Genomic DNA, 17,924 nt, shown 5'->3' with positions numbered 1-17,924 from the left:
GAGAAGAAAAAGTCCACTTGCTCCGAGGACTTACTATATCATGGAAAAGTTAATTTTATTGATTGTTTATGGTAGACTTATAGGCCATATAAAGTTGCTAAGCTTTTTTAGAATTATTTTTTGCCATGGCTTTAAATGCAAATAAAAAATTCTTTTTTTAGTGGTTAAAAATTACGGTAATATTGTTGACTATATTGCTAGTTAGGCTCTGATGAATTGTCTCCCTCAGGTAACAGGGATTTACTTTGGGTATTCAGTGAGGCAGCATAGAAAACTATTTTCCAAATTTCACAATGAAGTCAGGTCTGTGGAAAACTGGAATATTTCTCGATTCAACAACTGTTCTGGGATCCAACAGTAATTCTTGTGACGTGGCTATCTTGTCATCCACTCAGAAATGGGCACTTGTGAACTCTTACTCTGGGCATACTGGTTCAGCCAGTTGTGACCAATAGGAAGAGGTCATGTGACAAAAACATGACAACTTTAATAGAAGACACTGTCTGCAGTTGCTTTCCTCACAGGGTGTTGAGGACATGATAGGTACTCAGATACTTCCTCAATATAGCTCAATTTGCAATACCAATTTACAGCTACACTTTCTGTACTAGCTGTAAAATATAGAAATAACAAACTATTTTGTATTAAAATCATTAAAGTTTAGTTTGTCAAGAAATAGTAGTTTTAACTTTTAGTGGAAAACAGAGATTAAGGTTGTTCAAAGGCCTAATGTTAAAATCCTAACCTCCCAAAGTGATAGCATTAGGAGGTAAGGATTTTAGGGGGTTATGAGGTTATGAGAACAGAGCTCAAATAAATGGGATTAGTGCCCTTATAAATGAGGCTGCAGGGAGATCCCTTGCCCCCCCTCCACATGAAGTTATAAGCTAAAATGAACCAGAAATTGGGTTCACAGCAGACACTGAATCTGCCAGTGCCTTGATCTTGAGCTTCCCAACCACTAGAACAGTGAGAAATAAATTTCTGCTGTTTATAAGCCACCCAGTCTACTGTTATAGCAGCTCGGATGGACAAAGATTGTCCTAGAATTAGTCTTTCCTGCAACATGATATATTTATAGCAATAGGAATAGTGGACTCAGAATAATTTTGAATTACTAGCTTCTTGATCTTATGTAAGTTTACTTAAATTTTCTGAGCCTCCAATTTCCTATGGTATTTAAAATGGGGTTAATAATTTCTATTTTGTTGTAAAGCAATAATAGTAAACTTTTGTGAAAAAATTTTGTAAAAAGTTTTTGTATTTGATTCATTCATTAAGCAGTGTTTTGAACAGAGAAGGGGTTAATTGAATTATATTGCAGTGAGTTCAATTTAATTTACTTCACAATGATTAGAGAACATTTTTTTTTCTTTAATCCTCAGATTTATACATCCTTAGCCATCAGAGACTCCTGAAAATTACATTTCAATTAGGTTTACTTCGGCATGAGGAAGAAGGGAATTATCAAAGGAGTGATGCAAGCAATCCCCCTTACCTCACCTGACCTGTAAAAGTTCTCTTGAGATTGAAACTGTGTCTCTCAATAGATTCCTAAGAGTTGCCCAGTGTCAGCTGACACCAGCACTTGTGCACAAGGGGACTTGCCATTGGTAACAATGAAATTAGTTCTTATGAAGTCAAAACAAGTCATAGACATATGGAGGTACATGTTATTTTTTTCTTTTGAGAAATTCCCTCTTCTGATTGAGAAAAATAAGCGTTGTATATTGGTTTCTTCTAGAAAATACATTTTCTTTCATTTGTACCTTTAATAGTCTTTTTAAGAATTTGAAATACATGTGGCCATTTGTTAAAACTGGGTTGTAGATAATTCATGAGTATTTTTTTTAGTTTATTTGTTTTGATTTTCCTTAAAATTCAAACATTTGTGATTTTTAAACTGTTTTTACACTTTATTTATTTATTTAGAAATTCAGTACTATTTAATTTTTTTAAAGATTTTTATTGGGGAATTGGGGGGATGGGAACAGTGCTGGGGAATTGGGGGAAGGGGAACAGACCAGCTGCGGAGGGCAGTGTCACTGGCCCTCATATGTGGGATCTGAACCGGGGCCCTCTGGCGTCCCAAGCCAGCTCTTAACCAATGCGCCACTCAGCTGGCCCAGTACTATTTTATATTAATTACAAGTATACAACATAGTGGCCAGACAGCTATATAATTTAAGAACTGATCCCTCTGACTAGTCTAGTACCCACCTAGCACTACGTATAGTTATTACCATATTATTGACTATATTATCTATGCTTTATGTTACATCCCCATGACTGTTTTGTAACTACCAGTTTGTACTTCTTAGTACCTTCACCTTTTTCACCCTGCTCCCCAACCCCCCTCCCATCTATCACCCTGATAATTCTAGTACCCATCTAATGCCACACATAATTATTACAATATTATTGACTGTATTCCTTATGATATAGCCTACATCCCCATGATTACTTTGTAACAACTTATTTGTGCTTCTTAATCCCTTCCCATTTTTCACTCAACCCCCCCTAATCCCCCTCCCATCTGGCAACCATCAAAATACTTGATGTATCTATGAATTTGTTTTGTTTGTTTGTTTGTTTTGTCATTTAGATTCCACATATAAGCAAAATCACATTGCACCTGTCTTTCTCTGTCCGACATACTCCACTCAACACAATACCTTCCAGGTCCATCCATGCTGCCACAGATGGCAAGAACCCCCTCCTATCCATGGCTGAGCAATATTCCATTGTATGTATGTATCACCTACTCTTTATCCATTCGGCCATCGACAGACACCCAGGCTGCCTCCACATCTTGGCCATTATAAACGATGCTGTAATAAACGTATGGATGCATTTGTCCCCTTGAAGTAGCATTTTGGGTTTCTTTGGATAAATACCCAGAAGTGGGATTACAGGGTCTTTCTTTGTCTCTTGTTATAGCCTTGGTTTTAAAGTCCATTTTGTCTGGTATACATTTTGCTACCTCAGCTTTTTGTTTGTTTGTTTCCATTTTCATGAAATATCTTTTTCTATGCCTTTACTTTCCATTTTTATGTGCCTTTTGATCTGAAGTGAGTCTCTTGTAGGCAGCAAATGTATGGATCTTGTTTTCTTATCCATTCAGCCACCTTACCTTTTGATTGGAGCATTTAATCCATTTACATTTAAAGTAATTATTGATAGATATGTAGTTATTGCCACTTTATTATTCATATTCTTGATTTTTTTTTCTTTTCTTTTCGTCCTAGAGAAATCCCTCTAAGACTCCTTGTAATCCTGGTTTGGTGGTGATGAACTCCTGTAGCTTTTTCTTGTCTGAGAAGCTCTTTTCTGTCCTTCATTCTAAATGTTAGTTTTGCTGGATGGAGTAATCTTGGTAGTAGGTCATTTCTTTTCATCAATTTGAATATTTCCTACCACTCCCTTCTGGCCTGCAAAGTTTATATAGAGAAATCAGCTGACAGTTTTATGGGAGCTCCCTTGTAGGTAACTAACTACTTTTCTCTTGCTGCTTTTAAAATTATTTTTTTGTCTTTAACCTTTGGCATTTTAATTATGATGTGGCTTGGGGTAGGCCTGTTTGGGTTCATCTTGTTTGGGACTCTGTGCTTCTTGGGCTTTATACCTATTTCCTTGGCCAGGCTATGGAAGTTTTCCATCATTATTTCTTCAAATAGGTTTTTAATTTCTTGCTCTCTCCTCTTTCTGGTATCCCTATGATGCAAATGTTGGTATGCTTGATGTTGTCCCAGCAGCTCCTTAGACTATCCTTATTTTTTGGATTTTTTTTTCCTGTTCTGATTTGGTGTTTTCTGCTACCTTATCTTTTAAATTGCTGATTCAATCCTATGCTACATCTAACCTGTTGTTGATTCCTTTTAATGTATTCTTCATTTCAGTTTTTGTATGCTTCATATCTGACTGGTTCTTTTTTATGTTTTTTATCTCCATTTTTATGTTTCCCATCTCTTTGTTGAAGTTCTCCCTGAGATCATTGAGCATCTTTATAACTAGTGTTTGGAACGCTGCATCTGGTAGATTACTTGTCTCCATTTTGTTTAGTTCTTTTTTCTGGAGCTTCGTTCTGTTCTTTTATTTGGGACATATTTCTTTGTCGCCCCATTTTGGTTGTCTCCCTGTATTTATTTCTATGCAGGGTGCTATGCCTCTCAGTCTTATGTAATGTGTAGAATGGCCTTAAGTAGTAGGTTTTCTGTGGGACTCAGTGGTGCAGTCTCCCTGGTCACCAAAGCCTGGTGCTACAGGTATGTCTCTTGTGTGGGTTGTGTGTGCCCTTGTATTGTACTTGAGCCTTGGTTGCTGTTTGCATGTCAATGGGAGGGATTGGCCCTCAAGTTGATTATTTGTGAGGATTGGATGTGACTACAGTGGAGCTGCTGTGGTGCAAGGGCTGACCCTTCAGAGCAGTGTTCACTTTAGCAGGGGGGTCTGGTGCCTGCCCAGTCTTCCCATTGGGTGTGTTTTCCTTGGAGGTGGCTGGGTGATGCTCTGGCTTGGTCCAAAGCCAGCCACTGGGCATGTCAACCCTGGGGTTTCCTGGAAGAGGCCACACCACAGGCCAAGATTAGCCACAGGCTATGCCTTGCCTGGCACAACTTGTTATGAGCCACCAAGCAATGTGCAGATAGCTGCCACCTACACTGGGCTTGGAGGTGCCTTGCTAGGCCAAGCTTTGAATAAAGGTGAGCTGTCACTATTGTTGAGCTTACAGCTGCTCAACTAGAAGCCAGATGCTTCTTGTTTGGGTTTTGTGAAGCTTTAAGAGATTTTATGAAAGTTTGCAACATGAGCTAAGACAGGTTGTTTGTATGTAAAAGCCACTGGAGGGGTTTGGTTGTGCCTGAAAGTTGCGTGGGGCAGGGTCTCAGGGAATCACTAGGCCAGGGCTGACAAAAGGCAATAGCCAGTTTGATGGAGACTGAACTATAGCGTCTGTGTGTGTCTGGATTCCAGGGGGTGGGTGAGGGCTCAACAAAGAAACAATGGCTTTGGGGCTGGCTGAGTGGCTCAGTTGGTTAAGAGCTCGCTCAAGAGTGTGAGCTCTGAGCAATATCGTTTTGATGCCCTGCCTGAGCTGAGCTGCCGCTGAGCTGCCAAGAGGTGGAAGGATGGCTCAGCTAAACAAACAAACAAACAAACAAACAAACAAACAAACAAACAGAAAAACAAAACAAAACAAACAAACAAAAAACAATGGCTTCTACTAGCTCCTCCCTCTGAGAGAAAGCTGCCCCTCCAGCGCTCACCCTGAAGTTAGACAATTCAGTTCCTCCTCCTAGGTTCCTGGTGCCTTTCGAGCTGCTGCCCCAGTGCTGGAGTTCAGAGCGAGTGAATCCATCAGCAAGTAAGTCTGTGTGCAGGCTCTTTAAGAGGAGCACCTAAGACTGCAGCCACCCTTCAGCTCACTCAGCCACCATCTGTGCTGGTTTTCACAGCCAGAAGTTATGGGGACTTCACTCCCTGGCACTGGAGTCCTGGGCTGGGGATCCCTGGGCTGGGACCCTTCATTTTTCTGGGGAGTGACCTCCGTAGCTGAGCTATACCTCCAGATTTTTAATGGTCACACGCGGGTGTGGGACCAGCCCATTCTGTGTGTCTGCCCCTCCTACCAGTCTCAAGGTGGCTTATTCTGTATGTCCTTAGGTGTAGGACTTCTTTTCAGCTAGAATTCAGGAGATTTTCAATATTGATTGTTCTGTAGTTTAGTTGTAATTGATGTGATCCTGAGAGGAGGTGAGCAAAATGTTATCTACTCCAGCATCTTGACTGAAAAAAAAATTTTTTTTAACTACCAAAATTTTTCTACATGAGTGGTAATGGTACACAGGGCTCTGGGGTGAACATAACTCTTCATCTGTAATTATTGCTTGGGCTGAAGTTCTGTTAAAGACACAGCTTTAGCATGCTGTATAGGGGCTGCAGTATTCAAACAGGAATAAATCAACAACATGCTCCTAACATATTTTTTGAAAATAAATATTTCACAATGCATTAGCAGAAATATAAAACACAACCTTACAATATGTGCACAGAGATAGGGCTTTCATTTCACATCTCTCAACAATTTTATTTAGAGAAGGATTATCTTTCTTTTATTTTGAACAGCAGTGATTTGGCAAATGCACAGGCTCTGTGAAGGAGGGGGTTGAGATGGAGAGAGAGAGAGTTGAGGCAGCATGTGGTGTTATTGAACAGATTTAAAGGTATTTTAATCATAGGCCTTCAATGCTATTTTAGAACATGTGTGTGACTCCCCAGCTTCTCAGCTCGTCTGCTCCAGCTGCTAGGAAGTAGGAAAATTATCCTGAGAAAGACAAATACAGTGTATTTGTGGACCCTGTATTTTTTATCTCAAGTGCTATGAACAAGCAAGTTCAGAAAAACATGCGCCTAGAACAGTGTCCCTGTGATTAGAAAGAGAGGAAAGCCTTCCTTCTTCATATTAACTTAGTTTCAGAAGCTCACGACAAGCTGTGCAGATTCAGCTCTTTGATTTGCCACTGAGTTTATTCTTCTGAAATATGAATTCCCACCCATGCCGTTCTGGCTTCTGTTATATCCTGGAATTTGTGCAAAAGAAAAGAATCAGACGTGCCTGCTTAACAGTCTCTATTGACACTTTTCAGAACACAGATTGGACTTATTTCCTTTCTGCAATCAGTTTAAAGTATTTGAACCTTCCTAACAGCTGTGAGACAACTGATTTTGTGAGTCTAATGCCATGTAATATGTGTGACTGCATTAAACTATGCAGAGCTGCCTGAATGATGAGGCAGAGCTTAAACAGGAGGAGGTCAAGTGTTCTCTGAGAGGAGTCTTAGAGATCTCAGAATGGGTCAGACTCTAATCTAGAAATATGATAAAATGTTCAGGAGGAAGCCAATCAAACTCATAAGCTGGAGCAATATTTGTAGTTTTACCTGGTGATGTTGGTGGTGTTGGGGTGGGGGTGGGGGCAGAGTTAGTGCAGTAGAAGAGTTGGGAAAAGATGATTAGGAAGTAGCCTTTTGTGTGTGAATTTCATAGGTTGGCAAATCAATTACAACACTTCTGCTTGTTTTTATATTATTATTAAGGAGCTACAGGGAAGGGTTTGAGTTATGTACCTTTGGATTGGGTGTGTGGAATCATCTTGGGAGCTTATTAAAAATGCAGCATTTTCTTTGCATCCTCTAGACTTTCTGGTTCAGAAGGTCTAAGATGGAGCTAAGGAATTTGCATTTTAAATAATCACCACAGATAATTCTGATGGATGAAATTTAAGAAAAACTGTTTAAGATTTCAATAGGAGAATGAAGAATCTTATCACCCATGATGAAAACTCATCACTAGCCCACAAATAGTCAAGAATAAAAAACAGGAAGCAAAACTTACTCTAAAATATTGTGTAATTTGATTATAAGATATAGAGAAGGTAATTAATATTATCTTAGTCCTTATTATATGTCAGATGACTGAAACAAAATAAATTTTATTGACCTTTATTACAGCTCAGAAAGTCACGTAACAACATGACACCATTTTCAGGTGGTAAAACAGGCTCAGAGAAGTCACGTAACTTGCCAAAATGATATAGGGTATATATATTAATTATCGGTGCCCTTTAGGCTCTCTCTCTAGCCCTATTATTGCTACCTTGGCTTCCATTACAATGTCTATACAAACAAATGTCGAATCTGTGTCTGCAGCCTGGATGGGTCTCTCTTGGGTTTTCTCTAGCCACCTATCCAATGACCTGTTTGTCATCTTTGCCTAGATATTTCTCAGCCATCTCAAGTTTTACATGTTCTAAATTGTACTTACCATCTTCCTCCCCATGTCTTTCTCTTCTCTATATCATTGAGTTCAAGCCAAACATAGTCCAAACCCAAAATCATAATGTTCTTTTGATTCAAACACGTAATTATCTCCTGATCCTGTGTCCTGTCAGCTCTCACTGCTAACCTGATATTTTGGGCCAACATAATGTTTTGCCAGCTGTATCAGTTAGTGTGTGCTGCACAACACAAATTTTCCCATAACCTAGTGGCTTAAAATAGAAACCTTTTTACTTAACTCACAATTATGTGGGTGAGCTGGGCAGTGCTTTGGGTCTGAGCCAGTTCGGCTAATCTCTGCTGCACTTTCTCTTGTGTCTGTGATCTGCTGGTGAGTTGGATAGTGGCTTAATGATCATGCATGGTCTCACTTGCCTATCTAGTGGTGGGCAGGCTGTCAGCTGATGGCAGGAGTTTTGGCTAGGATGCTGAGGTTCTTTTCTTTTTTTTTTATTTTTAAAGATTTTATGGGGATTTGGGGTATGGGAACAGAATCGGGGAATTGGGGAAGGGGAACAGACAAGTTGTTGTCCTTTTGTTGTTCAGTCTAGTTGTCGAGGATGTCGCTTCACTGGCCCATGTTGGTATTATCATTGCACTCACGCTGGCTGCCGGCCACACACGGTAGCTTATGGCAGCTCACTGCAGCAGGGGCTGCAGCCTAGCCATTGCCGGCGAATCACGGCAGCCCAGCTCCAGGTTGAGCTGTTGTTCAGCATCTTAGCTGTAGAGGGCAGTGTCACTGGCCCTCATATGTGGGATCCGAACCCGGGCTCCACTGCTCAGAGCTGGCGTCTCAAGCTAGCTCTTAACCAACGCGCCACTTGGCCGGCCCCTGAGGTTCTTTTCCATGCATCTACTTGTCCTTCAGCAGATTAGCTTGTGCTCATCCACGTGCTGGTCACAGAATTCCAAGTGCAGCAAGAAAGATCAATCCCCGATGTACAAGTACTTTCAAGACTTTGTTTCCATTATGTTTGTTGCTGTCATCCAGAGCCACTAAGCTACTGTGGCAAGGCACTATCAAAGGGTGTGGGTAGTGGGAAAAGAATATTTTATGGCCATTTTTGCAATCTATTACTCTGGTAGTCTGTACTAACCTTTTCATGTCCCCACCACCACCACCACCATTCTTGCTCCCTCCAATCTCTTTTCCTACAGCAGTCAGTGAATGGTCTATCATGCCACCACTGCTTAAAACTTCACTGGCATACTATTATTATGAATGTTCTAAAGTCCTAGCTCCTTCATGTGACTTCTAAGGTGCTCCAGGATTTGTATTCTGTTTACCTTTTCAGGCTTTGGTTCTCTTATATCCTTAATTTCTTTTGAATACCCAGATAGCCAGCTTTAGTCTCCCGTAAGCAGAAGGCATATGCTGCAGTAAGCTCTAATTACTCTCCTATCTCTCTCTACCTCAGAAGTTATCCCTCATTTTTCTATCTTTCTTTCTCTCCTTTGCCTAACTAATATATTTATTTATTAGTCTCAGCTTAAATATCCCATCTTCAGGCCTCCCTTGACTCTTTTGAATATTACAACTTATACTTTATTGTAATTATGTGTTCAAAGTCTGGCTTTACTGTGAGAGTGTAAGCTTTGTGAAGTCAGGGACCATGTCTGTTTTGCTTAGTACTGAATTTCTAACACATAACACAGCGTCCACTACATAACAGATGCTCAATAAATACTGGTTGAAAAACAAATACCCCTGGCTTTTCTGATTTCAGAACTCTTCTTACAATGGCACATTATAACATAAACTCAATTTGCTGATCCTGTTTCTTTTGCTTATGTATTTAATTTATTTTGTGTTCATGGACTAAAATTGATTTTAGTAATATAGGGAGAAAGCAAATATATATTATATATATGTATACATACTATATAAAAATAGTATATATTATATATAGTGAATTTAGCAATTAAATTTAGTTAATTTAGCAAACTCACATTGCTTCTTGTTTAGGTCAAGCGTAAATTACATTTTATGTTAATGTATTTTTCTTGTATCCCAACCTCCTTAGAAATAAAAGTAAATGAGTGATTTAAAGCGAAAAGGATTGGATCACTCTAAAGGGAGTTTGGACGATTTTTCAATGGCTTGAGAGCAGTCTTACCCAAGTTGGCTTAGCTGTGGTCTGTTACTGAATGGATATTTTCCTGATGGGCTGACATCATGAAACCTGGCCAATGTCTGCTCTATGGTGGCCAGTCAACTCTAGAGGCCTCAGGGGATATAGTTTCAAGGTCTGTCTTCCCTGACTTGTGTCATTTCAGAGGTAAGACTGTGTCCTGCACATTTTATATCAGGTAAAGCTGCCACAGTGAAGCTCATCATCAGTTTGATAACTCTGTTACTTAAAAAAATAATTAAGAATCCTTCTCTGGACATTAGAAAAAATTGTCAAATCAAATAGTTCTTAAAATCAAAATTATCTTCATTGCCCTAGAAAACTAAGTTATGTCTCATTTGTATAAATATAGATAGTTGGAAACCTATAGAGTGGTTTATAGCCTCACTCCATACTTTCACCATTGAGGATTTCTCAGTTTTCCTCTCTACAAAATGGAGACATTCATAGTCTTATATTTCGTAAGACTGTTATAGAGTTAAGGTGAGATATATATTTGAAATAACTTTGTAAACTGTAAAGTGCTATTCATTCATCAAACATCTTTTGACTACATATATTTTAAACCTTGTGCTAGGCCCAAGAGAGGGAAACAAAAATGAGTGAGAGAGCCTCTTTGACTGAACTCACAACTGAGGGAAGTGACAGATGAAGGTAAAATCATAACACAGGATGAACAAAACTTCACTATCACAGATGGGGTAGCAATTAATTCTGTCTAGAGCGTTCACAGAAGGGAAGATATGTGATGTGGGTTTCGAAGACTAGATTAAGATTTCACCAGAGGGAGAAGAAAGAAGGGCATTTTAGTCAAATATCTACTTATAATCTGTAACAAGAGAGTCATGCCTTTTTTAAAACAATGATATGTGGTAGGAAGATACTCAGAAGGCATATAAAAGAAGCATAGCTTTGAGTTTTATTTATTTATTTTTGAATGAAGAGAAGACAAGCTGAAGTCAAAAAAAAAAAAAAAGCAGCATCAAGGACAACTGAACCAGAACAAGAAGAGATGAAAGTTCAGTGGGGGAAACAATAATGTTTCTTCATACACACCCTAGATCTCTGAGGCCAGCCCTAGAAACTTCATGAATCAGGTGTTCTTCTCTCACATAATGACCAGACAAATGAGTATGTCAACTAGAGATCAAAAAATAAATTGAAAGTGACTAATAGTGTTTGGTCAAGGATATATTCAAATGTCTTTTACAACAGAATTTCAATTTACAAAAAATCGTGGATTAGGCAGGAAAATGGGAGAATAGCTGAGTTCTAATTAGAATTACGTCAACACTTAGTGGCATAGGTATAAAGGCTCATTTCTCCTTTCTACCCCTCTTAGTCCTTATGCCAGGGGCCTCCTGAGTTGGATGAGTATTCTAATTTAGTTATAAAGATGGAAATCTGTGTGAGACAAACTCAAGGAAGAAAACAGCAGAATTTTTTTTTTAAGTTTTCATTGGGGAATTGGGGTATGGGAACAGCGCTGGGGAATTGGGGGAAGGGGAACAGACAAGTTGCTGTCTTTTGTTCTTCAGTCTAGTTGTGGAGAACGCCGCCCCACTGGCCCAAGTCAGCACCATCACTGCGCTCTTCCCGGGTGAGGCAGATCAGTCGCCGGCTTCTGGACGGCCGCTCACTGCAGCTGCTGGCCACTCATGCTGGCTGCTGGCTTCACATAGTAGCCTGTGGCAACCCACTGCCACAGGGGCTGCAGCCTACGTCATCGCCAGCGACTCATGGCAGCCCAGCTCCAGGTTGAGCTGCTGTTCAGCATCTTAGCTGCAGAAGGCAGTGTCACTGGCCCTCATATGTGGGATCCAAACCGGGGCCCTCTGGCATCCCAAGCCAGCTCTTAANCTATGTTGTACACCTGAACATAATTTAAAATTGTATGTCTACTGTAATTGAAAAATAAAAAAATGTTAAAAAGCCTATGAAATAGGCATTATTCTTATTTTTATTTTACAGATCAGAGAAAGGGAACATGTAAAAATTGGTCAAAGTTATACATTTCATAATTGTGATCAATCTGGCAGCCTGACTTCTCTATCAATTTGTTATATCAAAAGTGAAACCTATTTTATCAATTCTTTCATTTTTCAAAACATAATTTAAAAATGCAATCTAATTTTTCCCCATTCAAGTGTTTTATTTTGCTTAGTGACACATACTTTGGTGACTACAGAAGCTAAACATCATTGGTCAACACTTGTGGACCAGTCCTAGAATGTTACTTTGCTTTCTTGATTTGGTATTGTCAGTTTGTTAGTAAGTGGTGCCTTTTTGTTTTCCCTGTTCTCATCTCCCAATGTGAGAAAATCATGAATAGGTCTTTAAGAAATTTCCTCATATAGAGTTTGCAGCATATATCGCAAATGTATTTGACTATGAAGCCCCTCCCTCTTTGTGAGGAGCCTTTTGTGCATGAAGTGTTTCCCAAAACACACTTTTATAAATGCTGTTCTGTATTTACTATAAACATATTTTGCTTCCTTTTTATCTCTCAGATGACTATAATCTGGATTTTGTATTTAAGACTTTCATAATTTCAAATCCCATGGTCACTTCTTAGATTATATCTCCTGACTTCCCAGTAAGTTACTTTACAGACAATTTCTGACTTATCTTGGAATGCTCTCCTTTCTGGGTTTCTAGCTCACCATTTCCTTCTAGTTTTCTTTCTTCTCCTCTGTCTTCTCTTCTCGGCTTTCTTTATTAATTTATTAACTTATTTTTATCAATTCTTAAATATTGATGTTCCCTAAGGTCCCATCCTTGACCGTCTCAATGTTTTATTTTCAGTTGCTTCATTTAGACTGCTACATTCATCCTTACTTTATGAATATTCCCTGATTTCTTTAGAAATAATTACTTCCTCTCCCCCTTGCCTGCCAAAAGCACATTATTTATGCATTTATAGTAAAATGCTTCCCATGTTGCATTATGTCTGCCTTCTAACTTGCTCTTTTGTGAGAAACCAGTAGGCCCTGTTGTGGTTAACTTGGTATATTATCAGAACTAAGTTTATGTCTCACTCTTGTGAGTCTGCTGCAGATCTGGGCAACTGTTAAGAGCAGCTGTCTACCATTTCCTTCAGTGACTCAGGGATCCAGGCAACTACAAACCTGAGGCTCCGCCTTCTCAATACAAGGGGNTTCATTCTCAAGAACAGATTTCTCTACTTGAAATTGAAGTAATCAAACATAACAGTTTCTCTGTCAACTCATTATTATTAGTGTGTAAATTATGCTTTAATGCTAAATTAAATGCCAGAGTCAATAACATCATTTCATCAGGGGCCCCAGATTATTTGAGTTCTGCTGTATGCCAGCTTGATGCTGAAGGAGGTATATGAGAAGTTTCATTGTAATGATTATAATAATAGTTAATATTTATTGAGCATTGTATATCTGCCAGGCAATATTCTAAGTGCTTTCCATGTTTTAGTTCATTGACTCCTCAAAAAAACCTTATGAAAAATGCTATGCTCACATCCTCTCATGATCACATCAAAATTACAACTAAACAACCACCACTGAGAATCACCTGAAATCTAGCTGAACATACAGAAGGAGCCATGTCCAGGCTGGTAGGAAGGGTGGAGATGAAGAGTGGACTGGTCCCACACCCACATGTGGTGGTTCAAAAGCAGGAGGGATATCTTGGCTGCAGAGGTTCCCCCTGAGGAGTGAGAGGTCCCAGCCCCACACCAGGCTCCCAAGTCCAGGGTTCCAGTGCTGGGAAGGGAAGTCCCTACAACTTGTGGCTGTGAAAACCAGGGTAGATTGTGGCTTAGTGAGATCAAGGGCTGCTGGAGTCTCAGGCATTCCTTTTAAAGGGCCCATGCATGGACTTACAGATTGATGGACTCATTTGTACTGAACTCCAGAGCTGGGCAACAGCTCGAAAAGTGCCAGAGACATAGGGGGAAGAACTGAATTGTCTGGCTTCAAGGCGAGGGCTGGAGGAGCAGCTTTCTCTCAGACAGAAGTGCTGACAGAAGTCATCATTCCTTTGTTGAACCCTCCCCTCTTCTGGCGTGCAGATGCAGGCAGCTGCCACATCTGAGTCTACATCAACCTGGCTAATACCACTTACCCTGCCCTGGTGACTCCCTGAGACCTGGCTCCACCCAAATTGTGAACCCACCCAAGCTGCTCCCAGGGGCTTTTTCATACAAATGGCCTGTCTCAGCTCATGTTGCAGACTTTCCTAAAATCTCTCAAAGGTTCACAAACCCAAAACAAATAACAAGTGGCCCTGAAGTGTCTCATACATTTTTTCTGAGTAGCTCCCAAGCCCAGCATTGGCAGCAGCCAGCCTTGGTTTGAGGCTTAGCCTCTCCAGGCCCAGCGCGGGTAGTGATCATCTGTGGTGTGCTTTGTGGCTCATTTCAGGTATGCCATGGGCAGGGCACAGGCTGCAGCTGAACTTGGCCTGTGGTAGGGCTCCTCCCAGGAGGCCCCAGGGCTGGCACATCTAGTGGCCAGCTTTGGACTGAGCTGGAGCACCACCCAAGCTGCCTCTGTGGATGATTCACCTGAAGGGCAGACTGGGCAGGCACCAGAGCCCTGCTAAAGCAAACCCTGCTCTGTGGGGTCAGCCCCTGCACAAGAGCTCCTCCACTGTAGTCAGAGCCAGTCCTCACCACCAATCAGCCTGAGGGTCNACAGCAACTTGTCTATTCCCCTTCCCCCAATTCCCCAGAACTGTTCCAATCTCCCCAATTTCCCAAAAAAATAAAATCTAAAAAAAAAAAAAAAGAAATAAATTGGTAGTTACAAAATAGTCACAGATATATAAAGTACAGCATAGAGAATATAGTCTATAATGTTGTAACAGGTGGGTACTAGACTAAAAGTGGATCACTGCATAAATTATATTAATAAATGTCTAACCAATATACTGTACATAGGAAACTAATATAAAATAATGTCGAATGTCAACTCTAACTGAAAAAATAAATAAATAATTTTAACAAAGAGTATTGGCTAGTTTCAAATCCTGCATGACCTTGGGCAAGTGGTTTAACCTCCGTGTGCCTCAATTTCCTCATAAGTAAATTGATGCAAAAATTGTTATTGTGAGAATCAAAGGAGTTAATATACGGAAAGTACTTACAACAGTGCCTGGCTCACAGGATTATATAAATGTTTGTTATTTTTATAATTATCTTCATTTTGTGGATTTCAATAAAAAAAGAAAGAGAAACAGAAAAAATAAAAAAACAATAGGAAAAATAAACAAATTTTGTTCATATTTATGTTCACATTCAGATAGTCAAAAAGTGATCCAGGCATTAGATTGAGCTAGAAACTTGGGCTCCCTATAGAAAGAAGTGTTTCCAAGTTTTCTGTGGAAATGAGCAGAGGGTTCGAGGAAGGGGTCAGATAAGACTTTATCTCTTTGGTTTAGTTTAAAGTCTCTGAGGTGCCCAATGCTGGGTCCGATCTGTACTAGACTGCTTCCTCATATAGCTGTGTTGTCAGGCAAATGAGGTTTGAAAAAACACTAGAAACAGCCAGAACAACCACAGCGAAGTCCATATTTATATGTTTACTTTAAGTCTTGCCTACTAGGTTGAATCCTCTTCTTTACTGTAAATAAAAATAAACGTAGCTATCATTCTTGAGAATTTGCTAGATGCCAGGCCCTTAGTGCTTCACATGTATTAACTCATGTAATTCTTACAACAAATATTTAAGCACTATTATTATCATGTTACAAATGAAGATGCTGAGGAAAAAGGAAGTTAAAGATTTAGTCATTTTTGCATTTCACCAGTGCCAGACTCATACCAGGCAACTAATAAGTATTTATGGAATCAATTTGCTTGTACCTTTATTAATATTTTCTAGTAGAATCCATTTACATGGTTGATTTTATTCAGTAAGATGAAATTTTGAGAATCTATTTAGAGGAAAAGCATTTACAGCTGCCTTGTTTCCGTTGCACATGTTTGTCCTTGGTATTTCGATTGCTGTAAGATCATGAGAGCTTGTAATTATGAACATTTCAAATAACCTTTTAAGTATCATCAGAAGTAAGGATAGAAGTGTTAAATGAGATTTTAAATTCTGAAAATCAGCCTCACAAATGAATATGGACAATCGTTAATAAATCATTTATATTTGGCTTTGGAAACCATGCTTGTGGATATTTTTTCCTCCAAGGATTTGATTTCCTAATTGTGTTTACCTCGGGACAATATTCTAATTGCTTACATTTTCTGAGCACACGGAAACTGATGAAGGAAGGGGACACTACTGGGCAGGTCTGTAAGTGTCAGTAGGCCAGTCTGGGGTTAATGATGTGGTCTGAATCTTCCACACAGTGGAAAAGCCACATGGAAAAATCCTCCAGTGGATAGTATGCCTCTGGTAAAACGCATGAAGAACAGTGAGGGCATTAAGCAGAGAAAGAGGCAGCAGGAAAGATAATTGCCAGCAGAGGACAAGGAGGAGAGAGCACCGAGTGGCCATTAGAGGCAATTGATCAGGGAAACAAATAGAAGATAGAAGTAAATTTTTATTCTCCCTGGTGGACTCTTTTGCAGTGGTCCTTTGCATCCTCAGTGATGGGCTACTGAAGCAGACACCACATTTTAATGTTCAGGGTCAGTTACAGAAAACAAGAGGGGAGAAATAGTATTCCCAAGGATATGATGCTATCAGTGTGTTTATTTGTTGCATTTAAAATTTAAAGAGCCAGGCTCATGAAATGAATTATGGTTAGATTCAGTGCTTTCCTAAATGCCAAAGTGATGCAGGGGCCTATCCCTGTGTGTCCCTCATCCTGCCTCAGTTTGATAACTGAAATCTGAGCACGGCCATCTCATCGGCTTTGCTTCTTTAATAAAAGATATTACCCTTAATGATCCATCTGTTCAGCAAACACTCACTGAGCAGTAACCTTGGAAGGCAAACTGTCTAATGGGGAAGAGAAACACTAAAACACAATTACACGTTACCCCATAATTAGAATTCTGTTAAATGTCATGAAGAAAAATTATGTTGTTTCTCAGAACATTGTATGGAAGGACATAATCTAGACAAGCGTGTGTGTTGGGAGAGGAAGTAGGTTTAGAGAAGGTTCCCTTGCATGAGCTACCCTTAAGGAGACTTGAAAAATAAATAGGAGTTAGCCAGGTGAAAAGAGTGGTGGGGAGAATCAGAGTACATGTGGCTGATCTCACTCTATTCTTTGTATTAAGAGGGTTTTTTAATTTTGAACTTAAGTACAAAAGAAATTTGCTTTTTTCGGCAGCTGTGAAGCTGAAGAGATCCTCACCGGCCTAAGATGTCGGATCTCATCCTACTCCCAGCCCTTCTACCCTCCCCGCAAAGGCTTTCAATAAAATGGTTTGATTCCCCCCACACTCCCCCCCAAAAAAAAGTACAAAAGAAATTCACCCAGTTGAGTATTTCTGGTGTTGCTGATTGAAGGAAATGTAATGGAAGTTGGAAACATCACAAAATAACAATAAGGCATTGGATTGGCATATGTCATTTTTTGGAAATGTTTCTCTCCACACTGGAAAGCAGAACTGTGCAGTAGAATTATAGACGTGTAGGTGGACAGGTTGCCCTTTTGTTTTGAAAGTGTCAGAACAGGGACTGAAGAGTCCATGGATTCAGCAGAGGTAGAAGATAGCAACTGGGAAATGTGAGGTTGCTCTCCTCACAGTAGCACATTTATTGCAGGCTAATGGGGACCTCTCTCTGGACAGACATGGATATGCATAAAATGCCTTCTAAGGACATGACAGATATAAAAACCCAGATGGCAGATATAAAATGCCCACCTCTAAAAACATTCTAAGGGAAATTCAGTGCTGCTCTTAGAGTAAAGATTTTAAATGTGTACAACCTAAGACTATTGTGTTGCTGATAATTTCAGATATTTATTTTCATTACAGTATGGGGAGAGGGGACTTGAACAACTTTTT

The sequence above is a fragment of the Hipposideros armiger genome, unplaced genomic scaffold, assembly GCF_001890085.2.
Source record: "Hipposideros armiger isolate ML-2016 unplaced genomic scaffold, ASM189008v1 scaffold_845, whole genome shotgun sequence".
NCBI lineage: Eukaryota > Metazoa > Chordata > Mammalia > Chiroptera > Hipposideridae > Hipposideros > Hipposideros armiger.
Note: the sequence above shows the minus strand (reverse complement) of the source record.